The sequence below is a fragment of the Peromyscus maniculatus genome, chromosome 5 (assembly GCF_049852395.1).
Source record: "Peromyscus maniculatus bairdii isolate BWxNUB_F1_BW_parent chromosome 5, HU_Pman_BW_mat_3.1, whole genome shotgun sequence".
NCBI lineage: Eukaryota > Metazoa > Chordata > Mammalia > Rodentia > Cricetidae > Peromyscus > Peromyscus maniculatus.
In genome coordinates this window covers 71,950,594-71,969,732 of record NC_134856.1, presented here as the reverse complement: position 1 = coordinate 71,969,732, position 19,139 = coordinate 71,950,594, and the positions used below count along the sequence as shown (strand labels likewise).

The 19,139-nt window shown below is 42.6% G+C and overlaps 1 protein-coding gene across 4 annotated transcripts in view; it reads left to right on the top strand.

Moving 5' to 3' along the window:
- Positions 1–19,139, top strand: part of Kiaa1217 (KIAA1217 ortholog) — a 796,433-nt gene that overhangs the window by 143,765 nt on the left and 633,529 nt on the right. For all 4 annotated transcript variants that reach the window (XM_076572610.1, XM_076572611.1, XM_076572599.1 and 1 more), the window contains exon 2: positions 16,112–16,192. The gene's annotated coding sequence lies outside the window, so the exon portion shown is untranslated. The remainder of the gene's footprint in view (positions 1–16,111; positions 16,193–19,139) is intronic.

The following is a 19,139-nucleotide window of genomic DNA, read 5'->3' as shown; positions in this document are numbered from 1 at the left end:
TAGTCCTTGTTTAGCCCTCATAAGGAACATTCTGGAAGTGTTACCAGGCTCAAAGTCTCAAAAACAAACCATCAAACAAACAAACAAAAACAAAGATGAAAACAAACAAAAACCACAGCTGAGCTTGACATCTCACTAACTGATTAACAGCTGCTCTTGCTGCATTTTCCTGTCCAGCTTTCTGGCTGCTTCCCCTCTCATTCCCTCCTAACTCACTCCCAGCTCCGATGACCGAAGGTCTCCTGGTATAACAGTCCTTGTTTGACCTTCCTCTGCCTTCCCAGAATTCCTCTCTAAACTCCAGCTGCTTGCACACATCATCTGCAGGACAGATAAATTGCAATCTTGCTTCCTCTTGAATCTGAACAACCTATAAATCCATCCTTCACAGATTGCTGTGAATGTCTCATTGTGTTCTCAAACCAGGAGGCTATTTTTAAACATAATTTTCAAATTGGACTTCGGAAAATGAGGTGGACCAAATTCTCGCATTTACAACAAATAAGTGCCTGAAAGTCCATCCCATTAAGGAGTTTTTAATTAAAAAGAACAGCCCACAGGTGCCTCATTGTTGAAGCATGCTGGATCATTCAGCAGCCTTTGGAGGAAACAGAATAGTTCGCCCCATGCTTAACATCCTATAGACAAAATTAACCCTAGCCCAAGAGCAGGCTGGCCATTAGAGGCTCAGGTAATTTTGTTTGAAATGCTAGGAGTTCCTCAGTTTCATTTCTTTAAGTCTCCCAGAATAGTGTTGGAAAGAGTAATCATGACTTCAATTCTTTTATTTCTTTCTAATGCTGTCATTTTAATCTGAATTTCAAAAAATGGCAGCTGACAATGCCACCATGGGGGAAAGCCAGAAGCAGAAATATAAATGGGGAGGATAATTTCTCTCCTCACTACTCAACTACAATCTTCCTGAAAGAAGAGGTAGTTTATTTACCCTTCATGGGCTCAGTCTTACTCAGGCCACGTGGTTGCCTTCCCTGAGACTGGACAGTACTTTCTCTTAATAAGTTATGAGCTTAGATAGTCCATGCTTTAACTGAGAATGGATTTCAGAGGTCAGTCACTTTTATTTCTCAGGAGAGCAAAATCTTCTTTGTCCCCTCTTCTGACTGCCCAGTCTAATAGAGTTCATCAGGTCACTTTGTATATTAGTGGAAGAAGATGAGACCGAGTAGGAAGCCAGAGATAGACAGCAGTGGGAATCAGATGGCCAATTAACAGAGTACTTGATAGAAGCAGGGTTCTATCATTAATAATGATGATGTTTAGCTGTAATTAAAGGGGTTTATGGATTTGTTCTTGCCTGTATACCTCAGAGTAGAGGTCCCTCAGCCTGCCTTATCACCTGCATTTCCTGGAGGATGTGGTCTACTTTAAAGATTCTAAAACTAGAGCTCAGGCTGCCCTTCAATAGTAGAGTACTTTCCTAGCATGTATGATGTTTTGGGTTCAAAGCCCAGCACCATTTAAATATAAACACATAAATAAGAATTCAGGTTCAAGACCCAGGAACCTATAATTTATGTTTCTGATGCTTAGCTGATTATAAACTAGGCTGTTTCTAATAACACTTAGTAGGATTGTTCTCTACCTTGAGGAAGGAATAATGACTTTTTTTTCTAGATCCTCACAAATGATCAGATATATCATAAAGAAAACAACTCATATCTATGTGTGTGTGGTTGTATTTACGAAGAAAGCTGCAGATGTGATTGGAAACCTGCCTGAAGAAAAGGCTAACCTGAGCATTTATGTCTTGTTAAATGAAGTCAGGAGAGGTCAAGAGGGAGGTGACACATGTAGATAGGACAATAAGAATGGGTCCAGAAGTATGGTGAACAGGTATCTTCTTTCTCTTTCCTTTGATTGCCCCCTGGCTTCTGTCCCAGCTGTGACTTAACATTGGCGCCTCTCAGTTTCATATTCTGAATGAGACAGAAAGTGAAGAGCATAGAGCAGTGAGGCTTGCTGCACCTCCTGGTGCACGGTCCCTTTGTTAGAACAGCAACCTGGAGTCCGTGGGTAGGAGTGGCTGACTACAGGAACTCTGTGCTCTCCCCCACCCTAATGTTAAGTGTCTATGGAATCGCTTTATCTTTGGCATTGGTTTTGACAGACAGCTGCTGCAAACTCTATCTTCCAACAACAGACACTGAACTCTCTAGAACTTACAGACAATTAAGAGCAACTCAGGATGGGAACTGTCATCGGGGTTGACTGACTATTTCTCTAACCCAGAGTGGAATGAACATAGTCGGTGTCATAGCTGGAGAAATAATAGTGGCTTCACCTTCCACCAACCTTGTGCCCAAGGGTCACTGGAGGGAGGTAGCAGATAGTTATGATGCCTTTAATACAAAGAACAAGTCAATGTCTACCCAAGAAAAGGCTATGTGCTTTCCGCAGGATTTCTGACTATATGCAGTGATAAGCCTTAAAGAAATGGCTTGGTTAGGCTTGTGGAAGTATTACTGTTGTTTATGTTGAAGTGTCTGAAATAACTTCCCTGGGACTGTTTCTACCTTAGCAGCTGGTACAAAAGCATCTACTGAGGGTCAGGCTTAGTAGATCTTCCCTGTGAGTTAGAAAATCATATGAGCCTTCAAAGACATGTGTATTTTCAGTCTGTATTCAGTGGAGACGTGGCATCTGCAACCATAATGTACATTGTCACTTGTGTGTGACAGGGTGAACAGTATGGATGTGCCCCAGCAGCCTCACCTCTTCCATGGGCTGACCTCTCCCTCAGCCTCCTCTGCACTGTGGGAACCTAGCAGGGCCTGCCTTGCCTGCTGCTCTGCTCTCTGTTCTCTGTGACTTTCTTGATGCCTTTGAGATAAAGGAATTGTTTTTAATCTTAGTACTAAGCTCTAACTGGCCTTGATGATGAAATATTTTTTTAAAATTATACCTCTGGTTTCCTAGGTGATAATTTAAAATCATTACTCTGTCTCCAACCTGTGTAGAAGCTACTCCATGTCATTTTTGTGCCCCCACTCCCGGCTTTAATGTGATTTCCATACTATAACTCCCTTCTAAGTGGCAGGACACCCTTGTCATCTGTAAAAGGCACATCGTGTGATGACAATGTGACCCATTATCAGATACTTACCAGAAGACCTAACAGGGATAAACAGATCAATCAAATAGAATTTCGGAGTTAAGGATGGTTATGCTACATATTTTCTTTAATCCTTTATTTGCAGATAACTCAAGCATCTACCTTTTGAAACTATATGTTTTTTCAATATCCATAATAAAGAATTTTTTATAGAAACACTCAGGAAAAATTAGGCATTGTTACAGTTTGCTTTCAGTTTGCTTTGGGCAAAATAAAAAGTCAAGAAATGCTGCATTTTTTAAAATATTCTTTTGTACTTTCTCTCCTGGGAAAGGGTACACTGGCCCCATGTCACACAAGAAATCTGGGTCATCAAACATCACGGTACGACACATCTTGTTTAATAACACAGGCGTGACGCCTGTAAGAAGAAAGTTAGACTCTGAGAAATTTCCACTTGGTTAAATAATGAAACAAAGAAGCTACTGTTTTCTGGTGCTGTTTTTCAAGCTCCAAGCAGTGAAGTAGATACAGGCTTTCAAGGATACTCATGCCTTAATCACTGGAACTAACCATATTATATGGGAAACACAATTTTATAGATATTGTTAAGGTTATATTTCTTTAATATCTTCAATTATGACTCTATTATATTTATTTATTTACAGCACTGGAGATTGAACCTAAGTCCTCAACCATGCTAAGCAAGTCCCCAGCTTTCCACAGCTAGTGCAGGAGAAGTAGAAGTAGAGAAAGTTGGACATTTGAAGCAGGAGACGGAAAACATGAGGATGCTAGGAGCTTAAGGACTGTAAAGAAGTTCCCAGCTAGCAATCAGCAAGGAAGTAGGGCCTTTCTCCCATTCCATGTGGGGATGCATTTGCTCCAACACCAGGAATGAGCTTGTAAATGGATTCTTCACTGAGAACATCTCACCTAGATACATGGTATTTTGTTTTTGTGGCAGAGGAGGTAAAAACTCGTCAAACATGAATCCTGTGTATACAGTGCAGCTTTATTGCTCTTGGTCTTCATTGTGTATGTTAGCTCTTTGTACTTCCTCATTCTACATATCTGTTTTTATTAACCCTCTGCCTATCTTCCCATGTTCCCTGTCATGCCTATGCTCGGTTGTCAACTTTATTACATACATCTGGAATTAACTAAAAACCCAAGTCACTGGACACACCTGTGAGGGATTTTTTTTTTAGTTAATTGGACCATTTGAAGTAGGAAGACCCACCTTAAATCTACATCACCTGAGGTCAGAAGACACCCCCCCCCCAATCTGAGCCATACCTTCTCATATATAAACGACAAGGAAGAAAGACGCCCTTGTTCTTTACCAGCTTGCCCATGCTCTAGCTCAAGTCCATTCCTTCACTGGCATTAGAGCCCACTTCTTCAAGATTCTGCTGTACACTGAAGACCAGCTGAGACATCCAGCCTTGTGGACTGAACAACTACTGGATTCGTGGACTTGCTGTTGGTAGACAGCAATTGTTAGACTAGGAGGACCATATCTTGTAAGCCACTCTATTAACCCCCTCTCATCTCCATCTCTCTCTCTCTCTCTCTCTCTCTCTCTCTCTCTCTCTCTCTCTCTCTCTCTCTCTCTCTCTTTCTCTCTCTCTCCTGTTTCTCTAGAGCAGTGGTTCCCACCCTTTGTAATGCTGCAATCCCTTAATACAGTTCCTCATGTTGTGGCGACCCCCTAAATAAAAAAAAATTTTGTTGCTACTTCATAACTGTATTCTTAGTACTGTTATGAATAGTAATGTAAATATCTGATATGTGACCCCCATGAAAGGGTCATTCATGACCCAAAGGTTGAGAACTGCTGTTCTAGAGACCTCCCCTGACTGATATAAACACCCCTCCCATTATCCCTTTTTGTTGTTGTTGCTCTCTGTCGATTTCCTCTTAATGGCTGGGGCACCACAGCTGAGGAAAGTCAACTTACTGGAGGAAGAATTTGTTTGGCTCATAGTTTGATGGCTCTTACATCCATTGAAGTCAGCTGAACAAGCATGGCATCCCCACAGTAACTGAGTTACTCAAGTCATTGTTTTTAGTGTTCATCTTTTGAGGCTTTGGGCAACTCTTAATGCCTTTGACACTGGCCTCTACATAAACGTGCTTCATCTGTTTACAGCCTAGCTCCAATAGCTGTAATGTCAACAATCACATTCCCTCCCAGTTTCCTTGTCTGTGGCCTGGGGAAAGCGGTCCTAACAACTTGAACTTTGTTGGTGAAGGTTTTAGAGAATAAGCCCTCACTAAATCCTAGGGATTGTTTCACCCCCTAAGAGGCTCTGATTCCACTCCTCCTGTAGGCGGAAGTTTTCCTGTCCCACCAGGTCCTTTCAGTCCCAAATAAACACACAGAGGCTTATATTAATTATAAACTGTTTGGCCTATGGCTCAGGCTTATCATTAACTAGCTTACATCTTAAATTAACTCATTTCTATTAATCTATGTTTTGCCACATGGCTTTGTGGCATTACTTGTGTTCCACTACATTTTGCTTCCCCAGCAGCACTCAGCATCTCCTCTGGCTCCAATTTCTTCTCCTCTCTCTGCTTGGATTCCCAGCCTGGCTCTATTCTGCCTTGGCATAGGCCATAGCAGCTTCTGTATTAACCAGTGGTAGCAACACATATTCACAGAGTACAGAAAGACAATTCCACAGCCCTCCTCCATCAACAGCACTCACTCTGCTCTGGCTGAATGTGTCTTCACCGTAATTCAGCGGTGACCATTGTGACCGTGTTAAGAGGTGGGGCCTTGCCTCCAGGTTCACAGGAGTAACATTCATTCAGAGAGGTCTCTCAGCACCCAGTAGCTCTTCTCCTCTGCTGTGGGATAGCACAGACTTCATTCTCACTTGTTCCTCATGCCTTCAGCCAGGTAGGGATCAGCAAGAAGGCTGTCACAGGCACCAGATGCCATGGCCTGCATGGTGGACATCGGGCTTCCAGAACATGAGAGAGAACGTTCTAGTCTATATAAATTACCCACAGCTGTTGACTCCACTATTGCTTCACAAAGGTACTAAGACACTGTAGCCTGCAATTTCAGAGTCACCCCTGATAATGAAAACTTCAAGGCATTTTTCTCCGAGTCTCCCCTCCCCTCATTCCTCCTGCCCTTGCTCCTTCCCCTGAAGCATGGGCAGAGCAACTCACATGGGACTCCCCTTCACTCACACTCACTGTGCTGAATTCCTCAGCCAGCCACTTCATGGCTTTTTGCACATTTTTCTTAGAGCCCCTTAATGGTCCTTGGGGAATCTCACTTGTCTCTAGTCTCTATAGCCACAAAAACACTGGTGATAAATACAACTGTTTGTCCTACACCAGCACCGGGGAAGCATACATGAAGCTTCCCGCATGATCTCAAAGGACTGAAGTGGCTATTACTGTCATTCAACTTTATAAATCAGGCAGTGGAAACTCGGAGGATTTAAATAATGTAGAAAGCCAGCCACGAACACACGTGCCTGTAATCCCAGCACTCTGGAGGGTGAGGAGGAAGGATTCTGAGCTAGGTTATATAGAGAGACCTTGTGCAGAGATAAAAGAAAAAAAAAAGCAGTAAAAGGTACTTTTGGTGTTCATATGTATCGGTGACTACAAATACAACTCATCCTCTTCTTTTGTTTGTTTGTTGAGATGGGGTTTCTCTGTGTAACAGCCCTGGCTGTCCTAGAGCTTGATGTGCAGACCAGGCTGGCCTCGAACTCACAGAGATCCGCCCGCCTCTTCCACCCAGTACTGGGATTAAAGAACATAACCGGGAAATACAACTCATTCTTAAAAGCTGCCCAGTGTCTCCCGTTTTACATAACACCGCATCCTGTAACTTACCCAGTCATTGTTCAGATTCCTCACCAGGATCTCTTTGTGGGGTCAGGGTTCCACAAATGATGCCACACCTTAACTGTTCACTTGGTTTCATTGGACCATGTCATAACCCAAGCAGCCTCTTGCTATCTACTAGCAGTGAGTGAGAGAAGCAGCCCACTTTATACTCTTATGAGCTCTTCTTCATTACTGCTGATCCAATGGCTGGGGAAGGCCATCTTGTACCTTAATTTGCATTTCCCCCGAATATTCATGGATTTGAGCATCTCTTCGTCTATTTAACCTATAGGACTGTCTTTTGTGAATTACATCTTGAGTATGGAGTTACATGTCCCACCCAATCAAAGACTGATGCCTTTGGCTTTTGCTCAATGATTTATAAATTATGGGATTTAACTCTCAGTCTCTCATGTGACTTGTACTTTTTTCCTTCTGTCATTTATCTTTTTTCCTTGTTTTGGAGTTATTTAACATTCTAAATTTTTCTCAAACTTCCTCTTCTAGTAGAAGTGCTTTCTCCTGCATAGCTTCAGAGATTCCTGTTTTGCTTAAGGACTCTTGTCTCATTTGTTTTTAATTTCTTAAACATTTAAATCTTTAATTCATTTAGAATTTATTTTTGTACTTGATGCAAAAGATGAGGACCATTTTTTTCCCTCACTGGTGGCAGAAAAGTTTATTAAACTTTATCAAATTTTAATTTAGAAAAGACTAAACCATCCATCTTCCTATAAATTGAACTACTTTCTTACTTCCCAGCTCACCATAGATACTCCTATCATTTTCTGAATTCGCTGTTGATCTGCTTGTCTGTTCCTGAGCTGGCTGGTCTGACTGAAGAAATGCTGTAAACTTTACAGACTGTAACACCTACCAGCAGCTTCTCCTGCTAAATTTCTATATCACTTAGGGGAGACACATTACTGTGCTTTCTTGATATTAGATCTTTTTGTCTAAATAGAAATTGCTTACTTGCTAAACAAATATCATTATGTGCCTAGTTGTTTCAAGTTCATCAAGGCTGTTTGGTATGGGCAATTTCATCATATTGATTAAAAAGCAACAACATAAAAGTAATTGAAAATTTAATAGCTTTGATATTATAACAAATTTTCTTTTGTAGGTAAAAAAATCTCATTGTATCTCTTTTCTTTTTAAATTTTTTTATTCTTTGAAAATTTTCTCAAAAATCTATTTAGATTATATTTATCTCCCTACTCAATTCCTCCCCCTAACTCCTTCCAGATATACCCCCCACCTCCCCACCCCCTCTTTTTCCCCTTTTCTTCAATTATGATTGTTAGAGGTGTCCATACATATAAATATAAATCCAATCTGCTGAGTTGATTTATTGTAGCTCATCTGCATATTTTAGGGATGATCACTTAGTATTGAATAACCAGTTAAGGAGATCACCCCTGGATAAAACTGCCTCTCCCGTTCTCAGCAGTCATTAATTAATTGCCTGTGGCTCTTCATCTAGAGGTGGAACCTTGTGAGGTTTCCCCCAGCCACCCTGGCATGTCAGCCAGTGGTGTCGTTGTTCAAGTCTTATCTAGGCAACCAGATGATTGAGATTTCATGGGTGTAGCATCCCCATCATACATAGAAGCCACAATCTCCCAGCAGATGTCTTGGTTGTCTGGCTCTTATAATCTTTCCAACCCCTGTTCCATGCTGTTCTCTGAGCCATATGTGTAGGGATTATGTTATAGATTTACCAGATGGGGTTGGGTTATATTATAGATGTATCAGCTGGGGCTGGATTCTATTATAGATGTATCAGCTAGGGCTGGGCTATATTATAGATATATCCACTGGGGCTGAATTATATTATAGATGTATCACCTGGGGCTGGATTATGTCATAGATGTATCATCTGGGGCTGGGTTATATTATAGATGTATCAACTGGGGCTGGATACATTACAGATGTATCATCTGGGGCTGGGTTATATTATAGATGTATCATCTGGGGCTGGGTTATATTATAGATGTATCAGCTGGGGCTGGATTATGTTATAGATGTATCACCTGGGGCTGGGCATCTGCTGGTCACTTGTTCTCTGCATGTTGTCCTGTCTGTGGCTTTCTGTAATGATCTCCAACTGCTACAAAAAGATTCTTGGATTAGGGGTGAGAGCCGTACTGCTTCCCCAGGCATAAGAATAAGTGTTCAGAATGCAGTCGGAACTTAAGCTGGTTCAAGAAAGTGGCAGTAGGGAGTTCTCTTTCAGGTTCAAAAGCCTCCCTAGATGTGGATAGTTGGCTGGGTTTGCAGCTAGTGCCAGGCACAAATTCCTCCCTACTAAGTGGGCCTTAAGTCTAATTAACAACTATTGGTTACCCCCAATTTAGAAGATGCTGCTACTGCACCTCTGGAAATAACTTAAATGTCCTTCAACTGGTGACTGGACATAGAACTTGGAAGAATTGAGCTGGAACTGACCTGGAAGCCTCTTCTTTCAGAATTGGTTCTCATAGTACCAAAAAAAAAAAAAAAAAAAGGTGCATGTGGGAGAAAAGGATTCAGCAGTTCCATCCTGCTCTGATACCTGTGAAGCATAATGACCTACATGGAAAGATAAGCCTAGTGGTCCAATAATGACACTCGTAGCTTAGGGGTAATCAAGAACTGTCTAGCTAGACTTAAAGCCTGCTCATTGGATCTTATTATCTGGGAGAGTTCAGGACTCCCCACCCTCATGCAAGCCTAGAGGGTCAAGAGTACCATTTACCCTGGAGAGTTTCTTTTCTTCTCTGGACCCTTGGCACTGGCTTGATCTTGCCTTGCACTCTCCTTGGATTTAGAATGAGGGTGACTTGGAGTTCTCTGATGCCTCTTTCCTTTGTCTGCCTACTCCTCTGGTATTCCTGGCCCAAGAGAACTATTTTCAGGCCCTTGAATTCTGCATGTCCAGAAGCCTCATGCTACTGCAGAGGCAAGCAGTACAGAATTCTTGTCCTTGACACAATCCCAAGAAAGAACCTCCACATATTTTCTTCTGGCTCTGGCCCATGGACCACTGCTACCCTTTGTCACCATAGCTCCTGGCCAGATGCTTTTCTCTGTGGCTGGGAAAGTACCCAAATGTGTGGCTACTTGGTTAAGCCAGGTTTGGCATGGAGGATTGGAAGATCAACTGAGACACAGGCCAAACAGAACCTCTGAAAAGCTTGTCCTGCTCCAAGGGCATGTTGACCCTCCATTCATGGTGACACTAGGCCTGAGGCTGTAGGAAGAGTGAGCAAGAAATGGATTTACCTAAATTTCTGGCTTATCTGTACAGTTCTTTATATAGAGTTTTTTTTAATTTTATTTTTTTTAATTTTCTCCATCTGTTACCAAACCAAGACTCTCCTGGCAGTCAACCTGGGTCAAGATGCAGTAGCTAGTTTCTTGTTCCATTTAAAGGTTGGCATGCTCTAATGTCTGCAGTCTAGCTACCGAGCAAATGAATAGCTGTCAGTTCATTCAAGAAGAATGTTTCCCCTTTCTCTTAGGACCTATCTCATAAAAGCTGTCTGTCTGTCCTTCCTGGCAGTCTCCCTGCTCCTTTGCCTGCTATACAGCCACAATGCTTGCAAAAGCTCTTCATTGAAGGTGATGGTTAATTTGAAAAAAAGGGGGGGATCATTTGATATCCCATGTTGAGGCTATACTCATACCTTTTTAAAATAATATTTGAAAAATTATCTTGCCCATGGAAAAACTAGAATGTCTTTTTTAAAATAGGCTCCTTCTAATTTCAATGTTCTGCCTAAGTAAAGGTGCTGTGGACACTCTTGTCATTGGAATTAAATATTCTCTGCTGTAATAAGTCATTTCATAAAATCCCAAATTTATCTAAGCAATGGGAAGCCCAGGTTGGCTCTTTTGGTTTGTTTTTTGTTTGTTTATTTTGTTTTGCTTTTCATTTTTATAGATGTATTTTCAGTCCTGGGTACATGAATTTGCAGTGTAATGTGTGAGCATGGATGCTGGTTTTAGAATGAGTCTTAGATATTTTGAAAATGCAGTATAGCCACCTACCTGTTAAAAGTGGTCCAGCAGCTAAATGAGGAATAGATGAGTCTTCCCTGTGGGAAGATAGCATATGTCTTGGTTGAGAAGTTGAGTCACGTTTGGCACTACTAAATTGTTATTCACTTGAATAACTTTAGGCCTGCATGGGGGAAGTTTGGATGGGTCCTGTAGAGTGGGCTCTAGACTGCAGTCGACTGACGTGGTTTTTAGTGGGTGACCCCAATGGCACTTGCTGCATGTGTGACCCCCCAACAATTTGTTTATACTCTCTGAGCTTGACTTTGATTGACCACAAAAGGGAAGAAGCTCCTAGTAGGAAGTTCTAAACTGCAGCATTGTGCACACTGGCATGTCTCCCTCCCTCGGCTGAGAGGGAGATCCTTACTGCTACTAGACGTTAAAGCCGATGTCTGCAAATGAGCCACGACTGCAACACGGGCAAGCTTCGCTCCGAGAGGCTGTTTATGCCAGCCCACCATCTGATGCTGACATTTACAGAGGAAGGAAGAAAAACATTTGAATTATGGTTGCAACATCAAATTATATTTAGTACCTACACAAAGATAACCCTGAGGGTCACAGTTAATGCTCTCTATGAACAAGGCATGCTGCTGACACCAGGATCTCAAATGAGCGATGTCAAATGCCCATGAAATATTCTCAGGGGTGCTGTTTCCAGTAAGGTCCTGACTATTTGGTTTACTAGCCAGCAAGTGTTTGCTGATATTTTGTTGATACCTGGTCTCAAGTTTAAGGAATTATTCCTGGGTCGATCTTTCCCTTCTATTCCCCGTGGCCCACTACCTTCTCTGCTCCCTCTCACATGCAGAGAGAGGTGGACAAGGAGACAGTTAATGACTACATCTAAGCATAGGAAGGTGTCCGGAGGCAGAGGCATCTCCAAAATGTTTCTGTTCTTCTGATTTTGCTGCTCACTGCTTCGCCATGGAGACTGTGATCTCCTGAGGTTTGGGGATTGAGTTTTAAATTTTATGTTTTCATATTCTAAATTGTCTTAGCCTCAAAATATGTTAACAAAGGTACTAAATATTGTGTTATGCCTTAAAGGATGGCCTCCTGATTATACGACCAAACACACCCATTTAAAGAAGCCTCATGATTGAAAACAAGCAGTGGCAGCTGACGGCCTCTCGGTCTATTTATTGCTTCCTGAACACCACCCAAGGGCTACATTTCATTTGTCTTTATTCACTTAGTGTTTATGATACTCTAAGGTAAGATTGACATCTACACTTTATAAATGAGCATGCCTGAGCTCCGAGAAGTGAAATAACTCAGTACCTGGGACAACCGGGTAATACACAGACTGGAGCAGCTTGGCTCCACCTCAAGGCTTGACCACTCTCCCATTCATGTCATCAATGCCCTTGGGTAACTGAACTTGTGGCAGTTATTTTCACAAAGCTGGCCTGAGAAGACACTCTCTTTATCCCAGGGGTAGATTTGAGAAAGCCAGTGAAATGCCGTATGTGACTAAACACGTTCTGTGGAGACTTGGGAATTTGATCCTAGGTCTTTTGGCCATCAAACCACATACCTAACCTGATTTTGCTGCTCACTGCTTTGCCATGGAGACTGTGGTGTCCCGAGGTTTGGAGATTGAGTTTTAAATTTCATATTTTTATATTCTAAATTGTATTTTCTGTAAAGTGGAGGAACCTGGTGGAAATGACCATGGCGTTTTCATCTCTTCACCTACTCTCTTTGTCATCTCAAAGGATTTGAGATGCTGGGATTGGCACATCTAGAGTATACTCACTTGCACTACAATTGGAACATATACTCCAAGTAAGAGACTATCCATGTCCAGCTTCCTTGGCCCTCAGCTAATGGCCACTCGTTCTCACGCTCTGCCCCTTCAGCCTGCAGCCAATCAGAACCAACTTTACAAGGGAGACTGTCTCTTTGCCCACCTTCCAGATGCGGTGTGCAATAGCAAAACTGTGAACCTTAGGCAGCTTCATGAAGCTATGGGTCACCTCCAGCCCCACCCATGAGCCTGCAGAAGACAGCAGTTCTGTCCTTGTGCTTGGTTCCTGCTCAAGCCTCTGACAGAACTGCCACTTGGCTCTTTGGCCACTGACCAGCCCTCAGCACAGGTCTGTTTCTCTTCTTTGACTAGGACTGCCAGTTAGGCTCAGTCATTGGCTAGGAGTAACCGAAACATCTTCCCCTCTACCACCAACTGCTAGAGTTGATGCGTTGATGGCTTTCTGAATGTGGGAATTGGCATGTCAATCACCACTCCCTCCATGGGACTGGTATTTTGTTTTGTTTTTGTTTTTGTTTTTTAATCAACACTGTAACCATAGCCTCGGCCTGTTTCAGGGTTCAATAACTCCTATGAAATCTCAGCAATCAGTAAACATTGCTGGTAGCCCCAGGAATCAAGTAACGGGAAGTCCATAGCCAATGTGCCATTTTGCATTTTCCGTGAAAACAGCAGGTGCTGCACATCACCAGTGTGCCAGACTCTGTGCTAAGCACAAGGCATACAAAACAGTGACTCTTGAGTCATGTCCACAAATAGCAGTAGCTGCCCTCTTACCCATATGAGCACATCTTCTCCAGTTTTATTCACCTTTCCTGAGATGGTTAGGTTACCAAATGATATTTTGTTGTAAACTGCATTTGCCCATTTGAGGAAATCAACCAAGCATGCAGCTCCCCAACTTGGAAGAGTTACTTTAAGCATCTGTGGCCATTAACTGTTGAAACAGCAGGTGACTGGCGGTGGGAACGGGACATGAAAAGAGCATGGGAAAGTGAACCATGTAACCTTACAAAAGGCAAAAAATGCCATGGGGTCAGATGAAAGGGCAAGAATGTGCCCAGGAGGAAACTTGACAAGAAATATAGATTTCCAAACTTGAGGAGAAACAAGTGTCACCTGGCATGGTTAGATTTTGATCATCGTTATGGTGGGGTGAGAGAGCGCCTGCCACTAATGGAACCGATCCTGACCAAGCACTGATGATACTAGGTAAAGCATCTAACATCCACTTTGCTTACATGGCAAAAACATATGCAACACGTCACAGGCAGTTTCTGTAGTTGGTTATCCTGGGTACTGTTTGACAGGAGCTGGTCCTGCTATGGTCCCACCCGGATACTTCCCAGTGTGGTTCACTTTTGACACCTGAAGCCCTGCCTTCTACCAGTGTGGGTTTGTCTAATAATCTGTCCTTGAATTTTCTTTCTCTTGTTTATTATATATTTTATCTTTCCAGAGCCAAGGTGTCACCTTATTTTATTTATATTTCAAATTCTCTCTCAGGGGTTGGGGACGACCCTTCAAGCCTGTCTCTGCCATTAGCTGGCTCTAAAACTTTAGCTTGTCCATCCCCAAACTTCATTTTCCTCACAATTTTGGAAAAGGGGCTCCTCAAACTTTCTAACACACCTTCCACCTCCAAAATGCTACTACTTTGTATCTGAATTTATCATCTTATAGATTCCATAATTTGTGCTCATGTCTCCTTAAACAGGAACTATGTTGTACTTATCTGTGGGAGTATTTGGGGTACTGGGACCCAACTACAACCTGGTAAAACTTTGGGTAGAATATAAACATCAGATTCTAAAAGGCTCTGTAGTGGATTCCAGTGTGAAGCCAGAAGGAAACAATATTTCAGCAATATTTCTCTTCACAGGTGCTTTGGATTTTTTTCATTGCCTCTACCAGTTGGTACTACAAATAATCCAACACACACACACACACACACACACACACACACACACACACACACACACATTTATTTATTTATTTGTTTGTTTATTTATTATCTTTATAGAGGACAGAGGGCAGGAGCCCGGTGAAAGGAAAATAGTCAAGAGGGACAAGAAGAGCATTGTTTTGGGAGGACATTATAAAAGAACTATCAGCCAGACCCGAGGCAGGGGGATTACAAGTTGAAGCCCTTCCTGAGCTACATAATAAGTTCAAGGTCAACCTGGACAGCCTAGTGAGACCATGTCTCAAAATAGAAAACAAGAAAGAGAATCGGCATATTGCTCAGTGGCAGAGTGCTTGGATCAGGCCCTGGGTTCCAACATGCAGACATAGACACACAGACACACACACAGGCACACAGACACACACACACACACACACACACACACACACACACACACACACACACACACACACACAAGTTATTATAAGCAAAGACCAGGATACACTCTTTCCAAGCTCTGCTGGTTGAATTCAACATTGCTCAGGAGAAAGCGTAGCTGCTTCCCACTTGAACCAGTGTTTCAATTTGTTCTAAGTTTCCACCCTGGAAACTGTACTTCCAATGTCACAGGACACAGTACGAAAGCTTGCTCTGGAGTCAGTATTGCTGGGTGGAACTCTCCCTGAAACTTGGGCCACACGTACATCTGTTAGAAATTTTGCCTAGGCTCTATCGTACACATCTCCTCTTTTCTCTCCCACAATCTGCTTCTTCAGAAAGCATCTTTAGCATGGAGTTAGAATCTATACGCTAGGGCTTTTGTTTTGACTATGAACGTTTTACCTTTATTCCAAAGGAAAGGAAAAGTTTGTGACTTAAAGGAACATAGGCTTGGGGCTGAACGTGCCATGAAATGTCCGGGTCTATTTGACAACGGTCCTGAAGGATGAGTTGTGGTGGGTTAGGTTTGGGGTGAGTCAGTGCTGAGGAAGTTGTTTCTGGGTCCTGCATCTGTAAACAGACACCACACTGCTACTAGGTGATTTGTTCCCACCAGTTTCTTTTAACCCTTACAAGTTCACCATTTAAAAAAAAAAAAAAAAAAAGACTGAGAAAGTGTGGTACAATGGCCTCTTGGGTTCTGCTGTTTTCAGCTCACGTGTCATAGGCTGCTTCCATTCAGCTAACAAAGAACCACTGTCCCATTTTTCTCTTTAAGTGAGACTGAACTTTCTGAGACCTTGACAGTGTGTTCACTGGCAGGACAGAGTGCCCACTGCCCTTCTCCCAGAAGGATTAGATCAAAGGACCTAAAACCCCACCCACGTGACCATGCTCCGCCGCATTGTTGACTTTAATCTTCTACAGGCTTTTCTATCTGCAGAAAAAAAACTTATTCTCTGTGTCCTGACACTGAACATCCATTTATTATTTCTAATTTCTCTAGGATTCCTCCCTTGGGCCCTGGGCTTAACATCTTCCATCCATGAGCAAAACTCTTCCTACAGCAAGAGATACTGACTATGGGGTGAGTGAAACAACTTGATAATCAACATATTTGTATTACCAGTGTATCTGCCTTGGTATCTTGAGAAGTTAATATTTTTTCTGTAAGTTTTTTTTATGATTTCATTTATAGATTTAATAAGCCATATTTCTTTTGCTGTGTCAATTGTGTCTTTAAGAATCAAAGAGTTAATTCTCTTTGATAGCTTTGGAATAAATCTTCTCTGTCATAGACCGTAACATGAGATACAAATTGACACTCAGATATCAAAGGAGCTTTTCAAACATCTCTTATCTTAGTTGGCTGGCATCTGTTTTGTTATATGTGGAATGAACCCAGGTTCATAAAAGATTCATCCTGTGATGTGGATGTTCACGGTGGAGTGTTTATGGACATGGTGAAAATCCTGACGTGCAGCCACATCAAGACATTGGTTTTCCACTGTTTCTTGTCAGATTCCTGCAGAGTCACCATGGGAGCCAGATTGCCTGGGGCACACAGTTCAGTGACACCAATAGCTAGCACAGAGAAGTTTCCGGGTAACACAGATGCACATTGCCACAGTGAAGGTGTGCTGATGCCCTCTGCTTTTTCTACCCTTGTGGGAAGGCTCTGATCGAAACAAAAAGACCCACTTAGCCCATGACATTAAAGTGCATCAAGGCAAGAGAAAATGATGTGTATCAAACTGATCTGCTCTTCACCCTGCACTTTATGCAGGGAAGTATACCTGTGCACTGTAATGCCACTTAGATCACTACCAAAACAGTGGAGAGCATAAAATAGAAGTATTCTGACTTTGGATTGGTTAGTCTTTCCTCTTGGCTTAAAACCATCAGACTGCTTTTCTCAGCTCGTTTACATAATTTTATTTCCAGAGGGATTATAGGCAAGCATATGCAAGAGTGGATCATGGGTCAGTGAATATTGAGTGAGCATCTACTCTGTTCACATGACAGGTTCTCTTTCAGAGTTAAGGCTCGCTTATGTATACATTCTAAGGGGTGGGGCAGAATCAACAAACATGGAAGTGGTTTGTATGTTGTAGCAGTGGTAGAGTGCTTACCTAGCATGGGCTCAGTCTCTAGGACTTCCAAACCAAAATCTGGAAGGTTTGTCAGACGGTGATAAATGTATTAGAGTCAGATAAGTCCAAAAGCATGGACAAGTCACACAGTGATAAGGGACTGTTAGAACAGGGTGTTCAGAGAAACCCTCCCTGGGTGTACAGTACTGGGCAGTAAATGCACAGAACTGAGAGCAAGTAGGCCAGCTATCTCGGAGAAAGTGATTGGGGTTTGGATCTAGCAGATGTGATGAGCAGCGAGACGTTCTTGGACTATTTTGAAGATAGAAGCAGTGGGGATTTCTTCCATGTTGAAAGTGAGATGTCAGCCGGGCGGTGGTGGCGCACACCTTTAATCCCAGCACTCGGGAGGCAGAGCCAGGTGGATCTCTGTGAGTTCCAGGCCAGCCTGGGCTACCAAGTGAGTCCCAGGAAAGGCGCAAAGCTACACAGAGAAACCCTGTCTCGAAAAACCAAAAAAAAAAAAAAAAAAAAAAAAAGTGAGATGTCAGTGGAAAACATGATTGGAATGATTCCTCAGTCATTGGAGTACACATCCAAGGGAAGGAATTCTCAGATACCTTAACAAAGAAGAACTCCAAACCAAGACTAGAGAGAGTAGAACTAGGAATTCTGTATTAGAGCTAGGAAGGTGGAAATGGTTACTAGGCACCCAAATGCAGAAATTGGCATTTGGCAGCTAATTGGCAGCTAAATAGTCAAGTCTGGAGTTCAGGGGGCATAATCTTTAATGGAGGCATACTGTGGAGGGTGTTGGCTCTTGGGCAGCATTCAAGCCTGAGGCTAGATGAGACCAAGGAGGCAGCAAGTCTCCAACGCCTACCTTCTCCCCTAAGAATCCTTTAATTGGAATGCAGTAGGTCTCACACATTATATCAATGTGTGAGATGTTAGGAACCTCCCAGCATGGTTGTACAACACAAATTAAGTGCATCTGCCTTAGACAGTGAATGTGGCTGGAGACAGCAGAAGTCATAAGCTAGATTCCAGGGCACCCTAAAGGGTACAGGGATGAGTGAGAACCAGACAAGAGAAAAAGCTATAGTGAGGCAGGAAGAAAATAATGAAAAAAAAAGTCCTGAAATCCAGGTACAGCCTGTTAAAGACAGTGGAGCGGTGAACTGTATCAAATGTCATGAGCAGCTCCCATCAATGGGGACTGAGAATCTGCCACTTTACTTAGCCGAGTGATGTCCGTGGTGACTTTACAACAGCAGTATTAGTGCTTTAATAAGCTGGATGGGGGTAGATTCAAGAAAGAATGGGAAGAGAGGGATTGGTGGGAACCCTGTTAAGTCAGTTCTTTTGGTGGGTTTCTCAGCAAAAGGAAACAGAAGAGAGGCTTAGCAGTTTGTGTTGGAGGTCAGGGGTCTTATTTTTCAAGGTGGGAAACATATTGGTACATGTGCATGCTCTTGGAGAGAATCTAGTACAGTAGGGGCATGAATGACAGGAAGAAGAGGAAGAATTGGCTAATGATTGTATTGAGCAGGGAAAGGGATCGTGTGTGCAATCAGGTGTCACTCTAGGTGGAAGCATGGGGAAGGGAAGGCTTGACACAAGCCATTTGTAAGCAGGTGGGTGTCAGCATAGAGGAGCTAGAAGATACTATCTTGGGGCTGCTTCCATTTTCTCTGGGAAGTAGGAAGCAGGTCTTCAGATAAAAGAGCAGATAGGAGGTAGGAAAGTAGATTCTCAGCAAAGTATGAAACCCACTGCTATAGTTTGGATGCTGAATGGTCTCTAAATCGTACTATTGGGGCACAGTGGAATCTTTCAGGGGTAGGACCTAATGAGAGGTTCTTAGGTCATTTGAGACATATGCCCTAAAGGTTGATCGTGGGACCCTGGTTTCTCCATTTCTCTCTGCTTCCTGCTTTG